The 15,387-nt window shown below is 35.7% G+C and overlaps 1 protein-coding gene across 1 annotated transcript in view; it reads left to right on the top strand.

Moving 5' to 3' along the window:
- zfh2 (Zn finger homeodomain 2) overlaps positions 1–15,387 on the top strand; it is a 145,335-nt gene that overhangs the window by 28,496 nt on the left and 101,452 nt on the right. The window lies entirely within an intron of this gene.

The following is a 15,387-nucleotide window of genomic DNA, read 5'->3' as shown; positions in this document are numbered from 1 at the left end:
ATTAGGTTTTTGCGCTCGACAGTACATTGTGAGGTATAGCAGGCTTATTTACTTGATTTTATACCCTAACAAGGCGGCGTATTTTCACGCGCAAAATGAATTTTAAGTTCATAATTCAAATCTGGTTCATGGCAAATACAGGTACCCGATCCCAGCTACCACTGTTGGCTCCTTACTTAAAGCTAGGAGCCACAAACACAGCACCCCACACAAGGAGAACGCAACCCATCAAAAGTCGTGCATTTTCTTGCGTACGTTTTTCATTGGCTAGACGCTTTAGCGCCTGCTGCCGTCGGAAGGGGAAAATTCGGAAATTGTCTCCCCCCCGCCCGTAAAACGCTCATCGTAAAGGCTCGTGACGCTCGTCCAATGAAATTCGTACACAACCCTTCGTTAGCGTGTTTAAAGGCTAGCTGCGTTCTCCTTGTGTTTGTTGCTCTTAGCTTAAAGCGACTTTGCTATCGAGGTAGCGATATCAAAGTCGCATTTTTGTAAATTAGATATTCTGACCACTGCAAATAATTAATCTAAGGTTCCACTCGTTATACTTTTAACCTTAGTAAAATTCACATTTTGGTATTCGCACGCGTATAAAGGTATATAAATAATCAGCTAGGCTAATACCCAAGGCACCACCTTAGGCCTAAGTCATCGAGTGACTTTTGAAGCCTTTAATTCAGGTGGCCGGGTTATAATGCGTAGGAGGGTGGTGACAAGCCCTGCATGCCACGCGTTCGAGCCAACAGCTCCCTACACTAACTATTACCGTTAACCTCAACAAGTTTTTATGGAAGGGGAAACCGAAGATCTCGGGGGAAAACCCCTTAAACCAGTAGGGAGAGAACTTGCAAATTCAACGCAGAAGGAGTTGTTCCGAGTTTTCACCCAGTGCCACAAGCTGGGATCGAACCCGGCTCCTCTTGCTGCGAAGCGAAAGTGCTAACCACTCCGCCACCCCACCTTGCAACATGGTTCGTACACGACCTGGTAAACCGGGTAAAGTCATGGAATTTGAAAATGATTCGAAAAGGTCAGGGTAAATACATGGAATTTGAAAATGATTCGAAAAGGTCAGGGTAAAGTCATGGAATTTGAAAATGATTCGAAAAGGTCAGGGTAAAGTCATGGAATTTGAAAATGATTCGAAAAGGTCAGGGTAAAGTCATGGAATTTGAAAATGATTCGAAAAGGTCAGGGTAAATACATGGAATTTGAAAATGATTCCAAAGGGTCAGGGTAAAGTCATGGAATTTGAAAATGGCATAGAAAAGTAAAGAAATTTTAAAATGACCCCAAAAAATCAGGCAAATAAATTTCTGAAAGATGTATTAAAAATACATAATAAATATTTTTAAGGATTTTACCTTGAACCATTCATTTATTCTGCAAAAATGGTCAGGGAAAATTTGACAATTTGGTCAGGGAAAACCTAGAAATGTCTGGGAATTTAGTTCCGGAAATTTGGTACGAACAAAAAACTTTTTAAATTTATAATAATTTACTCAACTAAAAAATGGCTGAAATTGGGGGATATAATATAGCCAAAGTTAATGCCTGACTTCGGGTGGCAATAACGTAGTGGAAATTTGAACGGTTAATTGCACTATCACACGTAAATCCAACGCGGGCAGCGTAGTTTACACAGGAACCGGCTTAGTCAGGCACACACACTTCTAAATGGATTTTTGTTAATTGCCAGTCGCCGTCTGTTTAATCGCGGTAAAATGTAAATGCGAGTGCTATGGATTTTGTTCGGCTCGCTAATTGAGTGTTTGAACCATCGCACCGTTGTCCGGCTGAGTCACGGGACGACCATTGCCGGGTCACCTTGAAGGTCGTGAAAAGTTTCTGTCAGTTGTTGGTCGCGCGGTTGGCGTCCGTCAATTTAAGTCTTTTGTTGACATAAGCGCGATTAATTTCTCTCGTTTTTAATGACGCTATTAAAAGTTTTTTCCTAATCGTGGTTGCTTCATTTGTTTAAGATAGTTCGCGGTTTCGGTGTGTGGCAAGTAGATCTGGGACGCGTCCACTAATGACCCGTTCAACGCGCGAGTACTTTGTTAAAGGTTATTTATAATTGACACTACTGTGTATACCTGTTATGGATAATCCTTTACTGTTTGGTTACGCTTTGGCTAGTTTCCGTCAAAGAGTCGATAAACTCTAGTTAAGTACAGGACACTGTATTTTAACTAGTTTCGACACTTTTGTTTGCTTTCTCCGAGCATTTGTAAATTTCTCAAAGCCTTCAACTGGTAAAACGATACACAGTGTTCTAGTTTAAGTTATATTCTAAGTTACATTAGTTTAGGTAGCTTTTGATAATAATAATCAGCTAAGCTAATACCCAAGGCACCACCTTAGGCCTAAGTCATCAAGCGACTTTTAATTAATTAATTTAGGTGGCTGAGTTACAATGCGTAGGAGGGTGGTGGAAACTAGAAGCAACAAACACAAAGAGAACGCAGCTAGCCTTTAAACACGCTAACGCGGTGTTGTGTACAAATTTCATTGGACGAACCTTTACACTGAACGTTTTACGGGCGGAGGGGGATACAATTTCCGAATTTTCCCCTTCCGACGGCAGCAGGCGATAAAGCGTCTAACCAATGAAAACTGTACTCAAGAAAATCCACGACTTTTGACGGGTTGCGTTCTCCTTGTGTGGGGTGCTGTGTTTGTTGCTCATAGGTGGCAAGCCCTTCATGCCACGTGAGGCAACAGCTCCTTACACTAACTATTATCGCTAACCTCTACAAGTTTGTATGGAAAAACCTTTTAACCAGTGGGGAGAGAACTTGCAAACTCAACGTATAACGAAGGTTTCGTTAGTTTATCCTTGGCGTTATCTTTAACGTAAAGTGAGGTTAGCATTTATAACAATTGACAATTGTTTCGTTAACCATTTCGGAATAGCTCTTTATAAAAAATACGAGAGGTCACGTGATTACGTTAGATTCATCGTGCAGTTAAAGTTAGAGAGCGTGCGCATATTTTTGTTTTTGTTGAGCTCGCGCGAAAACGCACGAGACACTCTACACGGAAATATTAGGAAGCGCGCGCTCCAAAAAATAACACTTTTTATACATGTATGCGTATATATTATTTTATAGAAAGAGCTATTAACTTTTATCCAGTGGCGGCTAACTACCACTGCAGCCCATAGGCTCGAGCATTATTGGGACCCTCCTTAAGGCAAACTCCAGGCCCCTTACCTTAAGGCAAGCTCCGGGCCCCTTACCTTAAGGCAAGCTCCGGGCCCCTTACCTTAAGGTAAACCCCGGGTCCCAAGGATTAAGATTATTTAACCCATTGGTTAATTAGCAATTGCTTTTATCAAGAATGTAATTAATTTATACTACAGGATAAACTATATTGATACGGTTTTTAGTCTACGAATTTACATCACGGTCTGGTCTGACATTGTGAGTAAGAGTCAATCAAATCGGTCCCCGTATCTGATTGGTTGCCTAAATCTTACGTCTTCCAACGTATCAATAAACATAATCTTGCAATTTTAATGAAAGTATTGATTACAAATATGTTGTATTATACTTATAACCTTAATCGTGATTATATGTACTGAAGGCAGATTTGGGTGATGCCCTATGTAAGGAAAGCATGTACTGAAGAAAAATCCATTGATTTCATCAGTGGGGGGGGGGGCTTTTGTTGTTGGGGGCCCATAGGTCAGTGCCTAGTAGGCCTAGTTATTAATCCGGCACTGTAATATTATTCGCAAAGGGTGACGCAGGGTTGCCACGGTACCTAGAAAACCTGGAATTCCAGAAAAAGTCAGGGATTTTTGAATATGGGTAAAAAAATCAGGGAAATTTAAAAATTATTCTAGAAATCAGGGAATTTAATTTCGGTTGCAAATAGGAAACTTTTACTAAATTAAAGGTTAAAAAAATACACAATTTTGGCACAAAATAAGTCAGGGAAAATCTCCGGAGATGGTCAGGGAAAACCTGGAAAAGTCAGGGAATTTGATTGTGATAAAACTGTGGCAACCCTGGTGACGGCGTCCAGGACTTGGGCGAGGCTGGCTTCCTTTTGGCGAACTTCTTAAATGGGAGGGGTTTATACAAGCGTAGTTGTGGGCGGGTTATCTTTGCACCCGAGCTCACCCAATCTCACCCGACCCCTTATCCTGCATCCGTAAGATACCATCCCTGCCTTGGCCACATCGCTAGCTAACCCTGAATGACGGAAAACGTAGGTGGCGCTACCATACTGTATTTTTCTCTTTGATTCTTGAATCGTTGACCTTGCCAACGACACGCGTTGATACCTTCTCCGACTCGGGGCGCACGTGTTCGGCAACGCTGATGCTTTCTCTCTCTCGAGTCTTTTGGCGCCGCGACCTTTCGACCCCGCAACGACAGACAACCGGATCTGAATCGAGCACCTTGGGTCTTATATTAACCAGCCCCCCGATTCCCCCCTGTGTCTTAAATACTTGGTCTTCTTTAACATTTCGGCTCCCTTTTTGGAACTATAGTTTTTAATCCCTAAATGCGTTAGGTCTCATTTTTTAGGCCCATCACGAGCCCCCCCCCCCCTCCCTGGCCCGCTTTGTCCCCGTCCGGCCTTCCTCGAAAGGGGCCCCCTTATTTTTTCTATTCATTCTCCAGAATCTCTACAGTATTTCACTCTAAACCGGTATTTCAACGGTTTTTGCCTTTTTTTTGCGTACCCACAGAATTTAAAGTGACATATTTTAAATATTATACACTATACATCCGATCCATTCCCCCCCCCCTATCTATCTGTCTTTACAAGACTATTCCTGTTCTTTAACGTATAAGGTGAGCTTCCATTGCTTCAGTAACGTTTTTTAGTAACGCGTTTCAATGAATGTTGATAGTACAGATTGGGTTTTGTAGTTCTAATTTATGCGGTATTTTTAGTAGGATTGTTTGGTCGTATGGCTGATTCCTTAGAGCGTTGAGTACTGTGTAGTGTAAGGTGTGGAAGGAAATTGTTTTGTTATGGTTTGGGACGGAATGTAGGTAGGTTTCTAATAGGTTTAGGTTCCAGTATAAAATTTTTATATGTGACGTAATTGTAACTTTTATTAACGATTTTTTCAAACCACTTTCTAATCTGACTGCATTTACGTAATTTGTGTTTTTTTAAATATGGAATATTTTGGCGGGCTTGCCGTATTTGAGGGTTTGGTATTTTTTAACTTTTACTTCCAATCCTGCCTTTAATAGAAAATCAGAGTGACCACACTTCCTATATTTTAGAATTTTTCCTATATTTCCATTGTCTTCCTATAACTTTCTATATATATATATATAAAAGTCTTTGATGTTTTCATATTAAATGCAATATTACTATTATACCAAAATTCCTCTAAAAGCATTTGTTGTATATTTATTATAATTATACTTATAATCTCCTTAGCGTTCCTATAATTTCCTATATTTACGTATAAAATATTCTTATTTCCTATAAAATGACTATGAATTTTCTATTTTTCTTTAAAAAAATTTGAGGTGTTTCTGTGGTCACCCTGGAAAATAAAAACTAAATACTAAAAATGAGTTTAGTTCAATTTACTCAAATAACGTTTTTGGTTATTTTTAACAATTTGGTTACAAAAATCAGTATTTCAAATCCAGTCAGGTTTAAAATAGAAAAAACCTGGTTTAAACCCAAAGAAACTATTGTTTTAAGTTTTCCAAAGAAAAACTTTTCAAACCAAAGAAAAACTGTTTTTTTTTTAAAGTTTAATCCTAAAAACTGGTCGTTTTCGTCGTTTAAACCAAAAATAAAACCATGTTTTTGGTTTATTTCTAACCGGGAGTTTTTGGGGTAATTTTAACGAAATACCAAATATATCATTTGTTCGTTACCAAGAAAGCCAGATCAACAACCGTTTAATTTTCGAAAGTTTTATTATATTTTTTATAAGCATAATAATTGTAGAAACCACAAATTAAATGTCATACACACATCATCTTCAATGCAACCTCAATATTCAAAACAAGACACTGTCTTAATCGGGTAGATCTTTTTTAAACGGCTATAGCTTATATATATATTTAAGCGCCTAAGAAAAATAAAACCTCTTTCCCCCATATCTCTCACTAGTTTAGTAACCGGTTTTTTGGTGGTTTTAAAACGATCCCTTTGTCTTAAAATCTTAGACAGCTTCGTGGTTTCGTATCATCCTTACTTTGATTCTAAATAAACCCGTAGATCACCTAGCGCTTAAACCAAAGTCGGAACATTAAACGCGTTCGTAGAAGAGGAAATATCAGATGAGAAATCGAGATTTTGATAGTGGGAGGTTTCGAAGAAGAGATTTAATTGGTTGATACTTTTACATCTTAGGCGGGATTTTCTTGAGTATTCTACCTCTGGCGCTTTTATATAAAATTATACGTAAAGGGAATATCTCTCCGATGGTTTAATAGCGTATCTGTGTTGTCTGGAGGATGAACCTATTGCCGTTGGTGTTCGTACAGAAACCGGTTCGGTACGTGGTTTCGTGATATCTCGTCTCTGGCTCGGATCATGCTCCGCTTAGAGCTTAAATTAGTTCTCGATGAGGTGCTATATTGGTACAACTCACGACACCCCCCCCCCCTCTATCGTGTAGATAGTCTTTTTTTTGTAAGAGGAATATTTTTTTATACATGAATTGTTTTTTTGGGGAGGAGATTTTGAATTTAGAATTTTTTTGCTTCGAAAGGGGGGCTTAAAGTTAGGGGGGGGGACTTAGTTTTGACCCGATTGTTTATTTAAACATAAATTTGGTCCTAAACGAGATACTTTGTAATAATGTTTTAAAACTGTTTAGTTTTTATCAAAAGTAAATAGTAAGGGAAAGTTTCTTATGGTGCTTGTCACGCTTAAAATGAGCTCGACAACACGTGTCTGAAAGAGCCAATACGTAGCACGTGGGTAAGGTCTGTGTTCGTTGTCACGGTAACGCGTTTAGGTCGACCATGATATCAATACGCTGATGGTGGTCACGTAATATATTTGGCAGGATCGTGGTCTATGACGTCATGATATTGGCGGTCGTTTCAAGGCGGGGCTTAGCTACGACGTACGCCAATGACGCTACGAGCAATCAGCCAATAGAGTATCCAGAAACTCGCGCTTTTTTTGTAAACAATTGTTGTATTTTTAGTGCATTAGTTTTAATTAAATATCTGATATATTTTAGCAATATAAAGAAATTACTGAAAAAAACGACTGTTTGTTTTTTAATAATAATCAGCTAGGCTAATACCCAAGGCACCACCTTAGGCCTAAGTCATCATGCGACTTTTGAAGCCCTTAATTCAGGTGGCCGGGTTACAATGCGTAAGAGGGTGGTGGCAAGCCCTGCATGCCACGAGATCGAGCCAACAGCTCCCTACACTAACTATTACCGTTAACCTCGACAAGTTTTTATGGAAGGGGAAACCGAAGAACTCGGGGGAAAACCCCTTAAGCCAGTGGGGAGACAACTTGCAAACTCAACGCGGAAGGAGTTGTTCCGAGTTTTCACCCAGTGCCACAAGCTGGGATCGAACCCGGCTCCTCTTGCTGCGAGGCGAAAGTTCTAACCACTCCGCCACCCCACTGTTATATCATTTGGTAAACACTTACAGAATTAGTTTTTCTAAATAAAATATCAAAATGAACTACTTTTTACGACGTCGTAGTACACGTTTTTATTAAAAGTTAAGTAAATAGGCCCGGAAAACTAAATCCTGAAAAGTAGTTTATTTAAATCATATATGGTTGTAATTATGAAAATGGCCAAAATATAGTTCGAGCCATAATAATAATTTATACCTGAGTTCCAATTCAAAGCAAAACTAATGATATTAGTCTAAATCTATAGGTCAAAAAAAATTTGTACTTAGGTCCAAAGCTTTATAATTATCTAGATTATCATATTCAAAATTCTATAAATATAACTATATTCAAGAAAAAAATATTGACCAGGGTTATCAATACCTGTATGATATCCTATGTTTCTAATATATATTTATATAGGAATAAATACTTTTTTATTATTATTGTTATGTACACTTCCTTTTTTTTACTGGTACTAAGTAGACCTGTGACCTTTAAGACAAACCTGTAATAGTTCAATATATACCCCTCCACGCACGAGCTCTGCTTATGTCGTCTGGGGTAGATGTATAATGTTGTTCAGGGTACATTATTGTAATATCTATAACATCAATAAATTAAATAAAAAAATATATAAATCAAATTTAAATAAAAAATTTAATGAATAAAAATCGCTTTATTTTGGTCAGTCTGCTATGCGCAACATTAATTATAATAATAATAATAAATTATTCGAAATAAAATAATAATAAATTGAAATCCGCCGAAGAAAAACTCGTCTTTAATCCTTGAAGAAATCTCAGACTTGGCTTCTAATTAAAAATTTAAATTTTTCGACTAAATTTATTCCAAGTTATATCCGGAACAGATAGAAGCTTTTTGTCAGTCGTTTTAAATTACCATCCAAGGATTATATAATATTCGAGTAATTTCTCGAGAAGATTAACCCAAAAAATAATCTATCGTTACTCTTTGTATTACTGGCCGGGAAGAATTATTATACAAATCCTCTTACCTCGATGACCTTTGGATGTACCTGTTCAGCCGGATATAGTTATCTCATTGACGTCATTACGCCCATTTCAACGAATTAAACGAAAGTGATGGCGTTCTCCGGCAACACTGCGCTTCTACCTTAACCAAGCGTAACAATATGACCGTCAGGTAGCGCCGTTCTATCGAGTAAACCTTGCCAACTATCTGTATATTTGATTTGCTCTCTCGCACAATCTTTTTCAAACATTGTCCCGGCCTTGTTCGCGGTACATTCGCAAATACCTTTGGGTTAATTTATGTATTAAATCCGTTTTTGACATTGCATCATGAGTGATTGGCTCATGCAGATTTGGGTGTTTAAGAGTTGCGTGCCCGGCTGTCGGGTTAAATACCTCTTGATTGATTGGACCCTGTTCGAATCAATTACCACCGGACCCTGATTGCAAATATATCGTCCAAAGAAATAAAGATGCTTATGTCTGTAGCCATTTTAATAATACAGGAACGACACTTAAAACTATACCTCCCAAAATGTTTCAACTTACGTGGGTTTGATGAATTTTAAAGCTAATATTAGTTATTATACCATTTGGTTAAAAAATAATTTTTTTTAAAACCAACGATATTTATTTCTGCACAATAAAATTTTAAAAATCGAAGACCGACCAATTTTTCCTATTATTTAGATCGGTAATAAAATTTCGGTTTTTAAATTTAATTATCAGGGTAAAAAAATTATTATTAGGGTAATAAAACTTTCGGTCTCCGATTTTTAAATTTTATTATCAGGGTAATAAAATTTTTGTCTCCGATTTTTAAAATTTAATTATCAGGGTAATAAAATTTCGGTCTCCAAATTTTAAAATTTTATTATCAGGGTAATAAAATTTCGGTCTCCAAATTTTAAAATTTTATTATCAGGGTAATAAAATTTCGGTCTTCGTTTTTTTAATTTAATTATCAGGGTAATAAAATTTCGATCTCCGTTTTTTAAAATTTTATTATCAGACGATAAAAATATTTTTTGATAGACTGTTAGGATTTTAATTTTAGCCAGGGAGCCTAAGCTGATTGTAGTACTCGGAATGGTTAGATTCTGATAAGTCTGTTCTGTTCTTTTTAAAACTAACATTGTTTAGTTTAAACTAAGTAATAGTCACAGTAATTTTTTTAAATGTAAATATAATTTGTTGTTTTAGCTTTTTAATTCAATTTTCCCTCATTAGCCTTTTGCCTATTTTCCACTTTTTGCTAATTATCAACGTTTTGTCAAGTTTTAACTTTTTTCTAATTTTTCGCTTTTTGCCAATTTTTTGCTTTTGTTAATTTTACACTTTTTACTAATTTTCTACGTTTTATCAATTTTTCACTTTTGCCAATTTTCCACTTTTGTCAATTTTCCACTTTTTGCAAATTTTCTACGTTTTATCAATTTTTCACTTTTGTCAATTTACCACTTTTTGCTAATTTTTCGCTTTTTGTCCTTTTTTCCACTTTATACCAATTATCACAATTTTTCCCCTTTGGTTCAATTTTCTATTTTTTGCTAATTTTTCCCTTTTTGCCAATTTTTCGCTTTTGCTAATGTTTCACTTTTTGCCAATTTTTTGCTTTTTGTCCTTTTTTCCACTTTTTGCCAATTTTTTGCTTTTTGTCCTTTTCTCCACTTTTTGCCAATTTTTTGCTTTTTGTCCTTTTTTCCACTTTTTGCCAATTTTTTGCTTTTTGTCCTTTTTTCCACTTTTTGCCAATTTTTTGCTTTTTGTCCTTTTTTCCACTTTTTTCCAATTTTTTGCTTTTTGTCCTTTTTTCCACTTTTTGCCAATTATTCCAATTTTCCCCTTTTTGTCAATTTTCCATTTTTTGCAAATTTTTCACTTTTTGCCAATTTTTCACTTTTTGCCAATGTTTCACTTTTTGTCAATTTTTCGCTTTTGGCCAATGTTTCACTTTTTGCCAATTTTTCGCTTTTTGTCAATTTTTCGCTTTTGCCAATTTTTCACTTTTTGCCAATGTTTCGCTTTTTGTCAATTTTTCGCTTTTGCCACTTTTTCGCTTTTGCCATTTTTTCAATTTTTTCACTTTTTGCCAATGTTTCACTTTTTGCCAATTTTTCGCTTTTTGTCAATTTTTCGCTTTTGCCACTTTTTCGCTTTTGCCATTTTTTCAATTTTTTCACTTTTTGCCAATTTCCCCCTTTTTGGCACTATTGGCCACTGGCCTGGACTTTTCTCCAAAAACGGTGGCAATTTATTCCGCGGGTAAAATTAGTATATTGACCCTTACGGCATTTAATTACAGATCACACTTCAAACTCTCCCCCAAAAAATTGCAAATGAATGAATAACCTCTCGTGGCCAGAAGGGGGCGCTGGTGGTTCCTACGACAGGTCGATGCGCGTTTTATATTTTTGTCGTAAAAAATGATAGCGCTACCCGGGCATATTCATCATAAAAAATCTCCAAACACGTTTTTGTAGAAAATTTAGCAAATGTCGAAGTTTATACGTACGTAAAATCTACACCCCTGAAGAGAGAGAGAGAAGCGTATATGGTGTTGACCCTCGACCCCTCCGGACGGAGAGTGAAAAAGAAGCATTCTTGATCGGAAACGAGTTTTATTTTTTAATTCCAACATAAGGAACGTTGCTCTTTCCACGCTAATCGAGTCGAGTTTTAGTAGCGCGTGTCGTGAACTTGGGATGCTGAAAAATATGCTCATTCATTTTCTCGCTAGTCGGAAGTTGGTGGACCCTGTGTTTTTACTACGTTTAAGTACGTTACGTAACCTATCACCTGATAGCGATTTCCAATACGCGTATAAGAAGGGAGAAGACCCTTTTACAGGGGTACCGCCATTGTGTGTAAAGTTTTTAATATTCTACTTGTTACTAGATGGCGCCATCAGTTCACAAACAGAAATATCAAAAATGGTAAAACCCGCGAAAGTCTAATTTAAATTGTGGTTATCTAAAAGCTATATTTTCTAAAATATTTTATATAAACTTTCAGTTTGAAATAGCACTTAAATTATTATAATTATATAATAATTTAATTTTTTTTCTCAAAATTTTTCGCCAAAATACCCCCGCTGCGTCATCTAGTGTAGAAATACGAAATTAAAATTTTATACTCCATGGTGGTTTCTAAATGTTGGTTTCCCTGTACGTAATATGTGAATTGGTTTATTAGAGCTGATATGCGCCAGTTTACGATTGACTACAGGAATCCATACCTCTACTAGGAAGGATTATCGCGGCAGATTTTCGTCTCGATGTGGCTGACGGTTTTTTTGACGTCACTATGTTAACTTAACAAACAATAACGTGAGAGGGGAGGACGCGCAGAGGGGATTTTTTATCTCGTAGGCGGGGCCAAAGTCATCAGAGTGACCTTACCATACGCGATACGCCAGGATAAGCATTCCAAGTACAGGTATGGATTCCTGTCGACTACTATAGTTAGTATTTTTGGGTATAATCAACGTATTATTTTGTGTAACCCAATTTGTTCACATCATTTAATTTCAAATTACTGCCATTACATGTACTGGCGCTAGTAACGTTGAAAATGAGTTTTAGTGGATGATTTTTGGTGATGGTTTGATCACAGACCACCTACTCCTAGAGGGACATGTATCGCTAGTAGTAATTTCAATTATTTTATGTCTCGAATGTGATGCGGTTTTTTAAGAGCATGCCATCTCACGGCAAGTAGAGGCAATTTTAAAGGTACAAAGACGAGCAACCGTGATAATATAATAATATGATTAAGCTCTTCTCAGTACACCACTGGAAGCAATTTTGGTTTAATTAATTTAAAAACAACGATAATTCTAGTGTACAAGATTTTCATTAAAATAAATAAATTTTAAAAGGCTCTCAACCTTACTTCACTCGAAAGGTATTTAATAGCGTGTGGGTTTGATCCCATCTTAGTAATTTCATGAATCAGGTGACACGAGACATTTGTTTACATGTTAATTATTAAACAGGCGTCATTTAAAAAAAATGATCTAAGAATAAAGGTAATTTAATTGAAGAAAAACCATAATTTTAGGTTCTGTTAAAGTAAAATTACACGTCAGGGAAATCGGGGAATTTTAAGAATTTGTAAAACGTCAAAGAATTCAATTTTATCTTGACACTTTTTGAAGGTAATTTTAATCTAGATCTATGACAAATTCTGTGATTTTCATTTGGTTTTTTGAAAGTTTTGCTAATTTTTTAAATTTTGTACTTAAATGTAAGTTGATTTAAATTTATTATCTTCTGATAAAGTTAAAATATAAATTTAAAAATGTCTAATTTTGTACTTAAATGTAAGTTGATTTAAATTTATTATCTTCTGATAGAATTAAAATATAAAATTAAAAAATGTCTAATTTTGGCCTTAAAAAGTCATGAAAAATCTCTTAAAATAGTCAGGGAAAACTTGGGAATTTGAATCTGAAAAATATTGTAAACTGAATTTAGACTAACTACCACTTTAAAATTGTACCCTCTTTGTAACCTAAGAATTACTGATAATTCTTTGCCGGTGACCCGTATTAAAAATATACAACTACACGAAAGCCAATCTCTAAGAAACCGTTAAACAAATACAGAGTATCATTATTTTAGCCTATTGCAGCGTGAACCATTAGGAAACAGTTCTTGAAAATAGCAAGTTCAAAAATGTTCCTCCTTTTAAAAGCAATTTTCCATTACATCCCAAAGCACCCTTTGAAATGTAGTCCTTTTAAAACGCCACTTGAATATGGACAAAAATTTTAACCGTGGGCGAAATCAAGACTCTAATGGCGTACATTTTACAGTTGATTTCTAGCATAAACTATCCGTTAGATGCTACAAAGTTGCGTTAGGAGAAGAGACGCGTAACTAATAATACTGAATCGGGAAGAGAATATATATATATTTAGCACTTTTCATTTAAATGACATTTATAAATGGTTCTCGGGCAGCTGAGTTGAGCCACCCTCGTTAAGCGCGTTTCCATCACTAGTCGTCAATTCCGGGGCCACCACTTTTCCCTTCGCGAAGGGGCAGAAAATGGTTTAAAAACGTTTTGTAATTAATGGTTATCTCTCTTTTGGCAACTGGCTGAACTTCCTTTCTTATTCGCGGCTGTGAAAATATTTCCTGGCTAATTTATTACGGGTCGAGTTGGTTTTTCGAACGTTCAAACCAGGCGTTGATGGGTATTGGCACCTCTTTATACTCTTTTTTTTCTCTGGCCGTTTTGATACCCTTTTACTGGGGGGTTTATTACCTGGTTGCCAGGTTTCTATTTGAAATTGATTCTTTTTGAAACGCGAATCATTTTGAAAAAAGGATGACAATTATTTTCGAATATTCGTAAAATATTTTAAAACATTTTTGTTTGGATATTATTTAAAAAGTTTAAGAAGGTTCTACAATTTCTATAAAATCCTATATTTTCATAAAAGTCCTATAACATCCTATATTTTTAGCAAAATCGCCCAAAAGTCCTATAAAATCCTATAATTTTGATATTTTGTCTATTTCAAATTCCGCCACTCACAAGGAGACTACCCGAGGTGTTACACACCGATTTTGTTCAAACTCGAGGGATTGGTAGACCTTCATGTAACTTGAAAAATCCTAAAGGGATTTTATTCAATGGGCAACGGTTTTGCCATGGCAACGAAAAATGTTTTTGACAACATAAAATAACATGGGATTTTGACCGATTTCCCTGTGAAAAAATTTAAAAAATTGATAAAAATGTGACCAATTTTGAATTTTTTCGTCAATTTTTATCAATTTTTTTGTATAATTTTGGTATTTTAATTTTTTTCAATTTTGTAAAATTTCCATTTTAAGTTGTCAAAAACATTTTTCGTTGTCATGGCAAAACCGTTGCCCATTGAATAAAATCCCTTTAGGATTTTTCAAGTTACATGAAGGTCTACCAATGCCCCGAGTTTGAACAAAATCGGTGTGTAACACCTCGGGTAGTCTCCTTGTCAGTTAAATTGCTAGATTTAGCTATAGGATAAATTCCTATATACCAAGTCATTCTAGTCTATACTTTTGTTGTTATTAACATAATTAGCTACTATTATATTTTGTGATAAAATGGTTATGGGTAAATCAAAGATTTATTTCACTTAATATAGATTTTGTTTTTAAATGCTTAAAGTTAGTAAATGAAATAGCGTATATATGGAATATATATAAAATATATATTTATATATAATATAAATGTTATACATTATATTATATATGATATTTATATATTTATATTATTTTTAGAAATACAATCCTATTTTTCTTATAAAAAATTTGAGGATTTGAGTGGGGCCTGCTAATAAAATTAGCAGTGTAGACAAGGATACTCGCTAGATGACTTGGGCCTAAGGTGGTGACTTGGGTATTAGCCTAGCTGATTATTATTATTATTAATCGTCAGTAAGAGATATTATTCTCGATCGAAAACTATCGTTACGCCCCCTTTGTTTTACCATTGAAACTTAGTAAATTGGACGTCATAAATAATGATACTTGCATTTTAATATAATTTTTGCATCGTTTGCTTGTAGTTTAATAAGTTTATTTAAGAAAAAACGTTCTTATGACTTTTTAATTTGTCTGTAGCAGACGCTAGATCATAGGCGCAACCTCGGAGAAGCTAGCACCGTTACGCCACCTACACTCGTTTCGGTCGCGAATAGACTTTACCATACAAACCGCCAAATTGGGCTAGTTCTTATTTGGTCTGACAATCAGAATGTACATGTATATTACGATCAGTTTTGATTCAAACCGCCGAATTGGGC

The sequence above is a fragment of the Leiobunum rupestre genome, chromosome 3 (assembly GCF_980474605.1).
Source record: "Leiobunum rupestre chromosome 3, qqLeiRupe1.1.hap1, whole genome shotgun sequence".
Taxonomy (NCBI): Eukaryota; Metazoa; Arthropoda; class Arachnida; order Opiliones; family Sclerosomatidae; genus Leiobunum; species Leiobunum rupestre.
The sequence above is the reverse complement of the archived record's forward strand: the minus strand, read 5'-3'. Positions and strand labels throughout refer to the sequence as shown.